The sequence below is a fragment of the Stegostoma tigrinum genome, chromosome 11 (genome assembly GCF_030684315.1).
Source record: "Stegostoma tigrinum isolate sSteTig4 chromosome 11, sSteTig4.hap1, whole genome shotgun sequence".
Lineage (NCBI taxonomy): Eukaryota > Metazoa > Chordata > Chondrichthyes > Orectolobiformes > Stegostomatidae > Stegostoma > Stegostoma tigrinum.
In genome coordinates, this window is record NC_081364.1 from 17388759 (window position 1) to 17403045 (window position 14287).

At 42.2% G+C, this 14287-nt stretch overlaps 1 protein-coding gene across 14 annotated transcripts in view; it reads right to left on the reverse strand.

Annotated features, from left to right (window-relative positions):
* The window catches only part of setd5 (SET domain containing 5), a 165767-nt gene that overhangs the window by 109306 nt on the left and 42174 nt on the right, over positions 1 to 14287 (reverse strand). For 8 of the 14 annotated variants that reach the window (XM_048547475.1, XM_048547467.1, XM_048547474.2 and 5 more), the window contains one exon: positions 11213 to 11280. The exons of the other annotated variants lie outside the window; for them this stretch is intronic. The gene's annotated coding sequence lies outside the window, so the exon portion shown is untranslated. The remainder of the gene's footprint in view (positions 1 to 11212; positions 11281 to 14287) is intronic. 14 annotated transcript variants of the gene reach the window in all.

Here is a 14287-nt window from a genome sequence, read left to right on the forward strand (position 1 = left end):
ACTTGTTCACACATCCTTCCACAGCATGTTTTAGAAAATCAATGAAGGTAAACCAATCAAAAATATACTGTCACTTTATTTCATGCAAAAAAATTTGGATTCAGGTAAACAGCATCACAAATTCAGCCACCATGTAATAAATAGTAAGTGAAATCTGCCAGGCTGATGTGAACACAGAAACCAAAACAGCAGCTGTTTCATTTCTTTTACAAAGCAAGCTGTCATATTTGTCACATCTGAAGGAGTTCTATTTTCCATCTCTTCTGGCCTGTAAATTAGTGAGCAGACTGATCAGCTTCCCACCTACGTGGATGCACAGGCGCATTCATTATCTAGTTTCAGCACAATTACCCAGAAAATTTAATTACGCGTAGCTTCTCTTCTATAAATAAATCAAGAAAAATTAGTCTTCAATTTGTTTTTGGAATCCAGAAACATTAATAAATTTAACAACTTATACTTGCACCTGATCCAAAATGTTTTGCAGAAGTGTAATAAAACAATTTGACACCAAGATGAACTTCCAGCCACATATCCGTGGCATCAGTGAGGCAACTTATTTCCACCTGCGTAGCATCACCTGACTCAATCACATCACAGTTCTTGTGCAGGTGAAACCTTCATCCATGGATAGTATACCACACTTCATTCAGAAACAGTACAACCAATATTCAAGCTCGATTTGTAAGAAACCTCACAATAAAACAGAAAAATGAGACATATTGTTAACTGCCAAACACATTACAACATCACCTTTAAGTGCAGATTATAAAAATAATTTAGCCCAGTGTTTTTCCCAGTACTGCCCCCTCCAATCGTCTAAAAGCATTTTTGGAGCAGCATCCTCTCCAAGCTTCATACAAACTACATGTCTTTGAGTATAAATAGGCTATTCAGCCCATGAAGTCTGCATAATCATGAAGTCATAGACTGGTAGATGGTCTACAGCATGGAAACAGACTCTTCAGCCCAACTTGTTCATGCTGCCCAGTTTTCACAAATAAATCAGTCCAATTTGCCTGCATTTGGTCCATATTTTCTTCATGTTTGGTCCATGTTTTCTCACCAGGAGAAGACTGGTGATGACAAGTCTAGGTCCCTCGTAGTTCGAATCAGGTGAATTCATAATGGATAACAAACAGATGGCAGACCAACTGAAATATTTTGGATTGGTCTTCATAAAGGAGTACACAAATAACCTTTAGGAAATACTATGGGAAAGAGGGTCAAGCATGAAGGACCAACTTCCTTATTAGTCAGGAAATGGTATTAGGGAAATTGACGGGTGTAAAACCCACTAAGTGCCCAGTGCCTGATACTCTGTATCCAAGTGCACTTAAGGAAGTGGCCCTAAAAATAGCAGACGCATTGGTGATCATTTTCCGGCATTATGTCGACTCTGAAGAGTTCCAAAGGACTACAGGGCAGCTAATGTAACCCCATTCCTTAAAGAAGGGAGACGGAAAACAGGCAATTATAGGTCAGTTAGCCTGACATCAGTGGTGGGGAAGTACCAGGTCAATTTATCGAGATGTAATAACTGAGCATTTGGAAAGTGGTGACAGAATCTTTCCTAGACAGCATGGATTCACTAAAGGGAAATCATGCTTGACAAATCTTCCATGCAAGAGATTAGTGAGGAAAATTAAAGCCCATGGTATTGAAGGTAATGTATTGACACAAATAGAGAACTGGTTGGCAGATAGGAAGCAGATACTTGGAATAAACGGGTCCTTTTCAAAGTAGCAGTCAGTGATGAGTGGGGTGCCGCACAGTTCAGGGCCAGGACCCCAGCTGTTCACAATATACATTAACAATTTGTATGAAGGAATTGAATGCAATATCTCCAAATTTGCAGATGACACTAAGCTGGATGGCAGGGTATGCTGGAACGAAGTTGCTAAGATGTTACGGGGTGACTTGGACTGGCCGAGTGGGCAAATACATGGAAAATGCAACATAATGTGGATAAATGTGAGGTTGTTCACTTTGGTCACAAAAATAGGAAGGCAGATTATGACCTGAATTTTGGCAGTTTAGGAAAAGGTGAGGTGCAACAAGATCTGGGTGTCATGGTGGAACGGTCGCTGAAGGCTGGCATGCAGGTGCAGCAGGCTGATTCCCAGGTTGGCAGGACTGAACAATAAGGAAATACAGGATCCAATGGGTTTGCACCGACTTGAATTTAGAAGAACGGGGGAAGGGGATGTCATAGAAACATATAAAATCCTGATGGGGCTGTACAGGCTAGATTTGGGAACAATGTTCCAAGTGTTGAAGTAGTCCAGAACTAGGGGTCACAGTCTTAAGAATAAGAGATAAGCCATTCAGGGCTGAGTTAAGGAAGAATTTCCTCACTCAGTTTTAAACCTGTTGAATTCTCTCCACAGCAAGCAATTTGGTCCAGTTCGCTAGATATATTTGAGGGGGAGCTGGATGTGGCCCTTGCAGCTGAAGAGATCAAAGGGTATGGAGAGAAAGTGTGAGTAGGATTCTGAAACTGCATGATCAGCCTTGAATATATTGAATGGTGATGCAGGCTCGAAGAGCTGAATGGCCTACTCCTGCACCTATTTTCTATCGCCCTCCATACTTATTCCATCCATATACCTGTCCAAATGTTTCTTAAATGATGAAGCTGTATTCTATTGCCTGTAGTGTTCAGGGAGGTGTAGATTAGGTGGGTTACAGGGGGATGGGTCTGGGTGAGATTCTCTGAGGTTCGGTGTGGACTTGTTAGGCCGAAGGGCCTGTTTCCACACTGTAGGGATTCTATGATTCTATGACTACCTCTGCCAGCTCATTCCAGACACTCGCCACTCAGAAAAAAATTGCCTCTCAACCTTTTGTATTTCTCCCTCTCACCTAAAACCTATACCGTCTAGTTTTAGACTTCTCTACTATGGGGAAAAGCATTAGTTATCTACCTTATCTATGCCTCTCATGATTTTATAGACACCTAAGATCACCCCTGAATCTCCTACGCTCCGGGGGTGGGGAGAAATAAAAGTCCCAGCCTTTCCAACCTCTCCTTGTAACACAAACCTTCCAGTCCAGGGAGCATCTTAGCAAATCTTTTTGCGCTTTCTAGTTTATTAATATCCTTGCTATAATAGGGTGACTGGAACTGCATGCAATACTCCAAATGTGGCCTCACCAACATTTGTACAGACTCCTAAACTCAATGCTCTGATCAATGAAAGCAAGCATGCTGAAAACCCCTTCACCACCCTGTCCATCTGTGATTCCACTTTCAAGGGACTTTGAACCTGTCGCCCTAGATCATCTTGTTCTATAACAGTCCCTAGGGCCCCACCATTGACTACGTAAGTCCTGGCCCGGTTTGACCCATCAAAACTCAACACCTTGCATTTATCCAAATTAAACTCCATATGCCATAGCTCAGCGGACTGGCCCAGCTGATCAAGATCTCATTGCATTCTGAGATAAACCTTTTTCACTGTCCCATATACCACTAATCTTGGGTCATTCGCAAACTTACTAACCATACCTCCTAAATTCTCATACAAATCGTTGATCTAAATGACAAATAACAGTGAACAGCAATAACAGCACCGATCCTTGTGACGCACCGCTGGTCATAGTCCTCCAGTCTGAAAAACAACCCGTTACCACCACCCTTCTGAACGGTCCTGACTTGAAACGTCAACTTTCCTGCTCCTCTGATGCAGCTTGACCTGCTGTGTTCCTCCAGCTCCAGCATCTACAGTTCTTGCTCCCTCTACAACCACTCTCTATCTTCTACCGTCAAGCCCATTTTGTATCCACTTGACTAGCTCTCCCTGGATTTAGGTTAGATTTAACCTTACTCAACAACCCACCATGCAGTACCTTGTGAAAGGCCTTGCTAAAGTCCATGTAGATGTCTACCACACTGTCCTCATCGATGTTCTTGGTCCCCCTTCAAAACACTCAAATTTTTGAGGCACGACTTCGCACGCACAAAGCCATGCTGAATATCCCAAATGAGTCCTTGCCTCTCTAGATGCCTGGAGATCCTGTCTCTCAGAATTCCCTCTAAAAGGTTCTTCAACTCCACTTTCTTTCTTTTCCCCTATATTCATTCATGCCTTTATAGATGAAAAATCTTTCGACCTCACGTTTCAATATACTTAAGTGACCAGCTTCTGCAGCTCTTTACCGTGAAGAATTCTACAGATTCACTACTCTCAGATCAAACAGTCCTTGTTATCTGTTTTAAATGGGTGACTCCTTGTGGAACTTTACAAAGCCTGATCCAAAGGCTTTAACAATGCCATTCACAAATTTAAATTTCCTTCAGTAGCTCAAGGTCAGATAAAACCTGATTAGATAGTAGTGGAGATAAAATGAATAGTTATTACAATAGCTTCTATTTGAGCTAAATGATTCCAGAATCCTGGCCAACAAGAACAAAAGTTTCCAAAAATGTTAAGCAAACTGTACTGCATCAGTCCTATTCACTAAGTCTTGACCCATTGTTGCTCTAAATCAAGAAATTAACATGCCACCCCAGTTCCAACAGACAAACTCAAATGTAAACACTTCAAAAACAGTACCATCACAATGGCACACTTTGAATCCTCAAAATCCTAATGATACTGAATCATAGGAATTATGTTACTGTTTGCTTCATTAAAACTGTTCACAGAAAGCTAGCATGATCTTTATCATATTCATAAGGTTACAAGTTATCATAATTTATGATCATTTAAGATCCATGTTCATGTTTTTTGAACAAATATGGCAAATGCTCAAGACCACATCCAAAGATATGAGGTCTTGATGCCCTAACTTCAGTGCATTATAACTGAAAATCTAACCAAATATGGGCTGAGATTCTACAAGTATGAAGCTAAATGTTCTCAATTCCAATCAGAAATACATTTTTTTTTAAATTATCAGGTTAGCAGGAATGGGTCTAGTTGTTCCAAATGTGATGGATGACAATTAGATGCTTGTCTGAAGCACAAAACAGAGTATATACTCTACTCTAGAGTATAAAGCAGCACCATCAGCACCCAGCACAAATGTGCATCCTGCACCCACATGACCCCGAGCAGCCACATGATCAGATCATCCACTGTTCAACAGTAAATTTACCAACCACTTTGGTGATCATGCATATTCGGAAGATCCCATTTTAAGTCTTTGCATAGCAAATTAAGGGCAACAGGAGTTTGTGCATCTGTAGTAATGTACTTGTGTACAGCCAGGCTAACAAACGATAGGTATTTTATCTCCAAGGAAAACTATTCTGGAGACAAGAGCAATCTGCTTCCAACAGCTGCTGTTCAAAAGATGCTGAAGTCTTTAAAATGAGCGAGGAAAAAAAAGATTGGAGGAAATTGAAATATCTTTCACTTACTTAGTAATCGTTGAATGAAATATCCAGAGACAAAAGTTGACGTTGAAAGTTATATGCTTCCTAGCAGAGATAATTTAAAAATAAACTTAGGGAGTCATTCGAGTTGCTCTGCCATGAAACAGGTTTGATAGGTTGAATGGCTTCTTTGTTTTATATAATCATTGTTTTATATAACCATGCCCAAAAAGACAGACAAGAATTCAGTTCTTGCCTACATCGTTCTTAATTGTGAGCACTTATTCCATTTCGGTTAAATCTTGCAAATCCACATGTTATTCAACAAGTAGAATAGAGAACTGTGATTTACAATCACAGAAAAGACCAATGTAACAAACTACTGACACATCAAACAGAATCAAGTGGCAAAACATGATACAGGGACAGTAAACCAGAACAGGAAATGTTACCAGGTGGGGCACTACTGAATTGGCACACTGAACAATTTATCAAGGGCTGTCAGCAACATAGCAAGAGTAAAACAAGTCTCCAAAACAAAAAGTTTCACTATCACTGTAAGTTATGGAAGCAGTTGACAATTTGAAAGTGCAGCAGAATGACAGATGTCTAGATAGACAGCTTCACAGGCTTATCAAATGTGATAGATTAAGAATTTAGAGGCTTCAATCAAAACTGTTCAAATTTGGAAACAAAAACAGGAATTGCTAGCTAAACTCAGCGGGTCTGACAGCATCTGCAGGAAGAAGGCAGAGTTACGCTTCAAGTCCGTTAACTCTTCATCAATGTTCTGCTCAATTTTGCCAGCAATTTCTGTTTTCGTTTCAGTTTTCCATCATCAGTAGTTCATGGTTTGATTTTAGCATTCAAATTCTGAAACCTGTGTTATAAATCTGTAAATAATGTCATTGCTGCTGTATCACCAAAATAAAAATTTTCCAAGTACATGGACTCAGTTAAAAACTGTCCCAAACACACAAACTGGACTGGCGCTACTTTATGGAGAAGTTGATCTTTATGACTCCCACTCTCCCAGCCTCTCTTTCATCTCAAATCTAATAGAAAAACTTTATGCTCATCACGTACGATTGTCACAAAACAACAGCTGCTGCTCCTAGTCTGGATGTTACTGCAGTACTTTATTTGGTCATTTTAAAATCTATAAACTTTGACATCCAATATCAAGTTATTGCTTTACATCACATTTGTAGGTGTAACATTTTATATCCAATTCTTTATTTTATACTCATGATTAAAATTATGCAGATGCAACGATGCAGATGAAACCGGCACAGTTCAATACTGAGGTCTTTTCAGGTCCATTGCTACAAGCAGTGACACACAGGCATTAGAAGCTGCTGAACAGACAGGTCTTCCGAGCTTTACTGCCACAGATACAAATAAACTAACAGAAGGAATTTAGTAACGCTTCCTTTCAGATACACTTCAAAAGGACTTTGGCAGGTCAATGGCAACAGTGAAGCAGTGCCAGGATGTTACATCTGACTAGCAGCAGTTGGGAAAATTAACTAGCTGTTTCGTGGATGAATTAAGAAGAGGGTGTCTAATAATTAATTAAGCAACATTTAGAATTAAAGTGTAATGAAGTAGAAATTAAATAGAATGAAGGTAAAGAATGGTATCCAAGTGACAGTTTCAATATGGGGAGCAGCAATAAATAGTATCAAAGTCATCTCGGAACCCCTCTATTCCTAAAGTTTAAACTTGCAGTTTAGAAAAACTCCAACACATTTTTTCTTCTACTCATGTCCATACCACCAAGCTCACAAATTCCATTTATAAAGCACCTTTAATATAGTAAAACATCCCAAGGTGCTCTGCAGGGGCTTTACGAAACAAACACAAAGAAATATCAGCATAGGTAAGCAAAACTTTGATCAAAAAGTTAAAAAAGGAGATACGCATGTTGGAGGAGTCTGGGATTGAAATCCTGAGCTTTCAATTTCAACAGTTGCAGGTGCTGCCACCAGTATTGAAGCAGTGAAAATTACTGTTTCAAGATGATTTGGTTGAGAATATAGAAGGCACAGTTAGTAAGTGTAAAGGTGACACCAAAATCAGCGGCATAGCAAAGAAGGTTTTCTAAGATTACAAAGGGATCTTGATCAAATGGGTCAATGGGCTGAAAAATGACAGGTGGAGTTCAATCTGAATAAACACGAGGTATTGCATTTTGGTACAACAAACGAGAGAAGGGCTTATACAATTAATAGTAGGGCCCTGGGTAGTGTTGTAGAACAGAGGGACCGAGGCATGCAGGTACACAGTTCTTTAAAGTTTGCATCACATATAGACATATAGGATGATTAAAAAGGCATTTGGCGTGCTTGCCTTCATTGCTCAGTCCTTTGAGTATAGGAGTTGGGACGTTATGTTGAGGTTGTACAGAACACTGGTCAGGCCTCTTGTGGAATACAGTGTCCAGCTCTGGTCACCCAGTTATAAGAAAGATATTATCAAGCTAGAGAGGATTCAGAAGAGATCTACCAGGACTGCCAAGTACAGAAGGTCTGAGTTATGAGAAAAGGCTGGATAGGCTAAAATCTTTTCCACTGGAGCGTAGGAGGTTGAGAGGTGGTCTGATAGAAATTTATAAAATAATGAGAGGTACAGATAGAATTATTGGTAATTGTCTTTTCCCTAAGATAGGGCATTTCAAGACGAGGGGACACATTTTTAAGGTGAGAAGAGGAAGATTTAAAAAAAGATGAGGGGCAATTTTTTTTAATACAGATAGTGGCTCACGTGTGGAATGAACTCCCTGATGAACTGGTGGGTGCAGGTACAATTGTGGCATGTAAAAGACATTTGGATGGATATATGATAGGGAAGGTTTGGAGGGATATGGACAGGATCAGGCAGGAGGGGCTAGTTTCGTTTGGGATTATGCTTGGCAAAGACTGATTAGACCAAAGGGTCTGTTACCGTGCCATATGACTCTATAATTGGACAAGAAATGTCTACTGACATCTTAGGAGGGATTACAAGGATGGGAAAGGTGTTGGGTTCTATCAGGATTTGATGTGATTTAGGATGTCAGCAGCAGAGTCTTGTACGAGTTCACGTTTATGGAAGTGGAAGACATGAGCCTATCCATGGCAGCTTTGAAATAGTCAAGTTCAGAACTAACAAAAGCACAGATATGTGGGTTTCGATAGACAAGCTGAATTGGGGTAGTGTCACATGTTACAGAAGTGGAAGGTGATGGTGTTAGCAATGCAGAAAATCAGGTTGGAAGCTCAGTTCAGAATCAAACAAGACGAGGTCCGAGAACCATGTTGATTTAGGCACACACAAATTAGAGAAGCTACTTTAGTAGCACTGGAAAAAGAAGACATGCTGTCAAAGTTCTTTGCCTAGCATCCATCAAGGCATATGCAAGAGCACCAAATTTTAAAGCAAATACCAATTTATCCCACATCAGACAATTATACTGATTAAGTTAGGTCAACACTAATCGGTTGAGGTATTGTCCTGCTTTAGAATAGAATCCTTACAATGGAGACACATGTCATTCGGCCCAACGTGTCCACACCGACTCTCCAAAGAGCATCCCACCCAGTTCAAACCCTATCCCTGTAACCTTTCATTTCCCATGGTTACTCCACCTAACCTACATATCCTGGAAACTATGGGCAATTTTGCCATGGAAAATATACCCAGAAACTACAGCGTCCTGTGCTTTTGCTTAATTCAAAAACGACAGGTGCTTACATTTGAACATAAATAACTTCTCACATGTGTAAGCGAGCCATATTGCAAACACAACTGATAATCTTAAACAGTCATTCTTAGCACTCAGAACTGTTCAGCAAATAATGTCCACTCATGGAATGACATCCAGCATTAGATATTTGTTCAGAGTTTTGAAAACACAATCTGCTGGAGCACGGTCAATGATCTACACATTATAAATCGACGCAAAGGGATGACTGTTTGATATAATTCACCAGTCGTTTGGATACAAGGCCTATGTACATGGCATACACCAGTATTGAAGTTCATACACCACCTAACTCATTTGCATGGTATACAGAACATCATTCTGGCATAACAGACACAACATGTTTGTGTAAAACATTGCTTGTGCAAAACATTGCTTGTGCTGTATAATAGCAGCATGGAATGGAGTAAACTACTTTGTCAACGACTTTAGCGCGTGGAATAGTTTACCAGTGGTAGTCGTGGAAGCGGAGTCATTAGTGACATTTAAGCAACTGCTGGACATGCATATGGACAGCAGTGAATTGAGGGGAATGTAGGTTAGGTTATTTTATTTTTGGATTAAGATTATTCCACGGCACAACATCGTGGGCCGAAGGGCCTGTACTGTGCTGTACTTTTCTATGTTCTAATAATGCACCACCCTTCTTGATTAGTTACTAACAGATTGTCAAAGAAATTGAGATTTTTTAACAAGGAAAATGCTCACAAAAGTTATTTTCAAATTTGACTCTCACAACATGGTTACAAAGATAACCTGCTGAACAGCTTTGTCATAAAGGGAGAGGTGAAGAGACACTGAATGTGTATCAAAGTTCCAACGCCGGAGTTAAAGTCCTGCTCTCAAATTGCTCATGAATTTACATGTTTATTTGCCCACAGCATTACAGAAAGATTCATCTTCTTTAAGATAGCCACTTTGTAATTGTGGTGGAACTTTAAACCTCATCACTTTCTGCTCAAAAATAACACAGGCCAAAATGTTGTCTTTTAGAGATCCCCAGTGACTATTTGGTACATAAAGCCTACAACTGGGCCATACAATAGAAGGTCTCAGATTCAACTACAGATCTGTGCAGAGTTAGATGATTTCAACATGACTGACATTAAGCACACAAATGACCTCAGCAAACTAGGAGTGACTTTCCTAGCTAATAATCAGCCAGAAATTGAGCTCCTTCCCATAATCCCATGACTTATATTAGAAAATACATACGTGCATAAGGATAAAGTAATGACAGGATCATATTCAACTACAGCGTCCCTATAACTGAATAGCTTGCCAATGACCACCACCTAAGCTTGCAGACAAAAACAAAGTCTCTTGGACAAGGTACCAAGATGGTGACATGCAGAATTTAACTTTTTTGTATAATAAAATCATCATCCTTAGGACACAAAGGGAAAAGTTGAAGAGAAACGAATTCTAGTTCCGAGTCCCAAATTTAAGTAACAAGGATTTTTTGGTATCCTTTGTTTTTAACCCCAATGAACAATATCATAGGAATATGAATATGTAATTAATATCAAAATGCTCTCAAAATCTTAATAAAGATCAAAGAAAAGGATGCTGAAGTATGTAGTGGAAGATCCAGAAGGTTTCCAAAAAAAGCTTGGAACGGAAGTTATTTTTGTGACTGTTTCTCAAGGACAGAAGAGCAGGGCAGACTGGTTTAATGAACAAAGAGCAGTACAGCACAGGAATGGGCCCTTAAGCGCACCCAGTCTATTCCGACACATGACATCTTTCTATACTAAAACCTTTTCCCTCTACACAGTCTGTATCCCTCTATTCCCTGACAATTACTGTATCAGTCAAAATATCTGGTTTCCACTGAAATTTCCACGACATGAAGGAGGCCAAAGATGTTCCCACTATTGATGTGATGAGGAGATGGAGGATTGCATAAGTGGTCTAAGTCTGAAATTGTACCAATGCAGAAATGTATTCACAACGGGGAATCAAAGATTGTGTAAGACCACTGAGAAAAGAATATCCAAAGTAAGAAGCACTTTGATTAACTTAAGCATAGAAGTTATCAAAGCATGGACATTTCTGGAGACGCAAAGGGTTGATGAGTTGAAAAAAGCAATGCTGTGGAGGTCTTGGTAACGGATGGGAGGGATAAAGGATTTTAAGCTCACCTATGGATTGGAAACAGTTTCACAGAATCTGTTTATACTGAGCGAGTGCTTGGAGAGGATGATGAAACCTAGAACAGAATCAATTATTTGAATTAGTGCTACATGGTTACAGGTTACTCGTGTAAATTTTTCAAAAATTTTTAAACAACAGTGTTATCTTATGTTAAAGTGCTAAAAATACTCATCTCCAAACTACAAGGATGCTGTCAATGATTCACTGAGTTTCTCTTTAAACCCATTTGATAATCTTACATTAGGACTGAGCATAGTAACCTCTTAATCCTGGCAATCAAAAAGTCATCCAAGCAACCAAGTTCAGGTTACATCAAATCAAATATAATAAAATGTGAGGCTGGATGAACACAGCAGGCTCAGCAGCATCTCAGGAGCACAAAAGCTGACGTTTCGGGCCGAGACCCTTCATAAGAGAGGGGGATGGGGTGAGGGTTCTGCAATAAATAGGGAGACAGGGGGAGGCGGACCGAAGACGGAGAGAAAAGACGATAGGTGGAGAGGAGAGTATAGGTGGGGAGGTAGGGAGGGGATAGGTCAGTCCAGGGAAGATGGACAGGTCAAGGAGGTGGGATGAGGTTAGTCGGTAGGAGATGGAGGTGCGGCTTGGGGTGGGAGGAAGGGATGGGTGAGAGGAAGAACAGGTTAGGGAGGCAGAGACAGGCTGGACTGGTTTTGGGATGCAGTGGGTGGGTTGGGGGTGGGGGGGGGGGGGAAGAGCTGGGCTGGTTTTGGGATGCAGTGGGGGGAGGGGACGAACTGGGCTGGTTTTGGGATGCAGTGGGGGAAGGGGAGATTTTGAAGCTGGTTAAGTCCACATTGATACCATTGGGCTGCAGGGTTCCTAAGCGGAATATGAGTTGCTGTTCCTGCAACCTTCGGGTGGCATCACTGTGGCACTGCAGGAGGCCCATGATGGACATGTCATCTAAAGAATGGGACGGGGAGTGGAAATGGTTCGCGACTGGGAGGTGCAGTTGTTTATTGCGAACCGAGCAGAGGTGTTCTACAAAGCGGTCCCCAAGCCTCCGCTTGGTTTCCCCAATGTACAGGAAGCCACACCGGGTACAATGGATACAGTATACCACATTGGCAAATGTGCAGGTGAACCTCTGCTTGATATGGAAAGTCATCTTGGGGCCTGGGATAGGGGTGAGGGGGGAGGTGAGGGGGGAGGTGTGGGGGCAAGTGTAGCATTTCCTGCAGTTGCAGGGGAAAGTGCCAGGTGTGGTGGGGTTGGAGGGCAGTGTGGAGTGAACAAGGGAGTCACGGAGAGAGTGGTCTCTCCGGAAAGCAGACAAGGGTGGGGATGGAAAAATGTCTTGGGTGGTGGGGTCGGATTGTAGAAGGTGGAAGTGTCGGAGGATGATGCGTTGTATCCGGAGGTTGGTGGGGGGGTGTGTGAGAATGAGGGGGATCTTATTTGGGTGGTTGTGGCGGGGGCGGGGTGGGAGGGATGTGTGGTGGGAAATGCAGAAGATGCGGTCAAGGGTGTTCTTGACCACTGTGGGGGGAAAGTTGCGGTCCTTGAAGAACTTGGACATCTGGGATGTGCAGGAGTGGAATGCTTCATCCTGGGAGCAGATGCAGTGGAGGCGGAGGAATTGGGACTAGGGGATGGAATTTTTGCAGGAGGGTGTGTGGGAGGAGGTGTATTCTAGGTAGCTGTGGGAGTCGGTGGGCTTGAAATGGACATCAGTTACAAGCTGGTTGCCTGACATGGAGACAGAGGTCCAGGAAGGTGAGGGATGTGCTGGAGATGGCCCAGGTGAACTGAAGGTTGGGGTGGAAGGTGTTGGTGAAGTGGATGAACTGTTCGAGCTCCTCTGGGGAGCAAGAGGCAGCGCCGATACAGTCATCAATGTAACGGAGAAAGAGGTGGGGTTTGGGGCCTGTGTAGATGCGGAAGAGGGACTGTTCCACACAACCTACAAAGAGGCAGTAATAGCTGGGGCCCATGCGGGCGCCCATGGCCCACCCCCTTTGTCTGTAGGAAGTGCAACCCGAAGGTTGCAGGAACAGCAGCTCATCTCCTGCAGCGCTACAATGATGGCACCCGAAGGTTGCAGCAACAGCAACTCATCTCCTGCAGTGCCACAATGATGCCACCCGAAGGAACAGCAACTCATATTCCGATTGGGAACCCTGCAGCCCAATGGTATCAATGTGGACTTCACCAGCTTCAAAATCTCCCCTTCCTCCACCTCATCCCAAAACCAACCAGTTCGTCCCCTCCGCCCACTGCACCACACAACCAGCCCAGCTCGTCTCCACCCCCCCCACCCACCCACTGCATCCCAAAACCAGTCCAGCCTGTCTCTGCCTCCCTAACCTGTTCTTCCTCTCACCCATCCCTTCCTCCCACCCCAAGCCGCACCTCCATCCCCTACCTACTAACCTCATCCCACCTCCTTGACCTGTCAGTCTTCCCTGGACTGACCTATCCCCTCCCTACCTCCCCACCTATACTCTCCTTTCCACCAATCATCTTTTCTCTCCATCTTCAGTCCGCCTCCCCCTCTCTCCCTATTTATTGCAGAACCCTCACCCCATCCCCCTCTCTTATGAAGGGTCTAGGCCCGAAACGTCAGCTTTTGTGCTCCTGAGATGCTGCTGAGCCTGCTGTGTTCATCCAGCCTCACATTTTATTATCTTGGATTCTCCAGCATGTGCAGTTCCCATTATCACTGATACATCAAATCAAATAATCCTTAATACTTAATAAGTGACCATACAGCTTAATGTACTTTAAAAATTGCTAAAGTGGGGCACTTTTTTCTTCATTAATTACTGATCTAATAAAGAATGGGAAAGAAGAGGACCCAAAGACAGTCAGAATGGGATGGCGAACCACCTAAAGACAGTCAAACAGTTCCTAACTCAGTGGGAGCAAGGACAAAACAAGGACTTGGAGTGTGGTAAATCCTTGGAATCCACAATCCTAGAGGCTGTGGTGGATCATTCATTGAGTTTTTCCAAGACAGAGGTTAACAGATTTCTAGATATTAAAGACAACAGATACAAGAACAGAATGGGAAAATTATGTTGGAGTAGATGATCAGC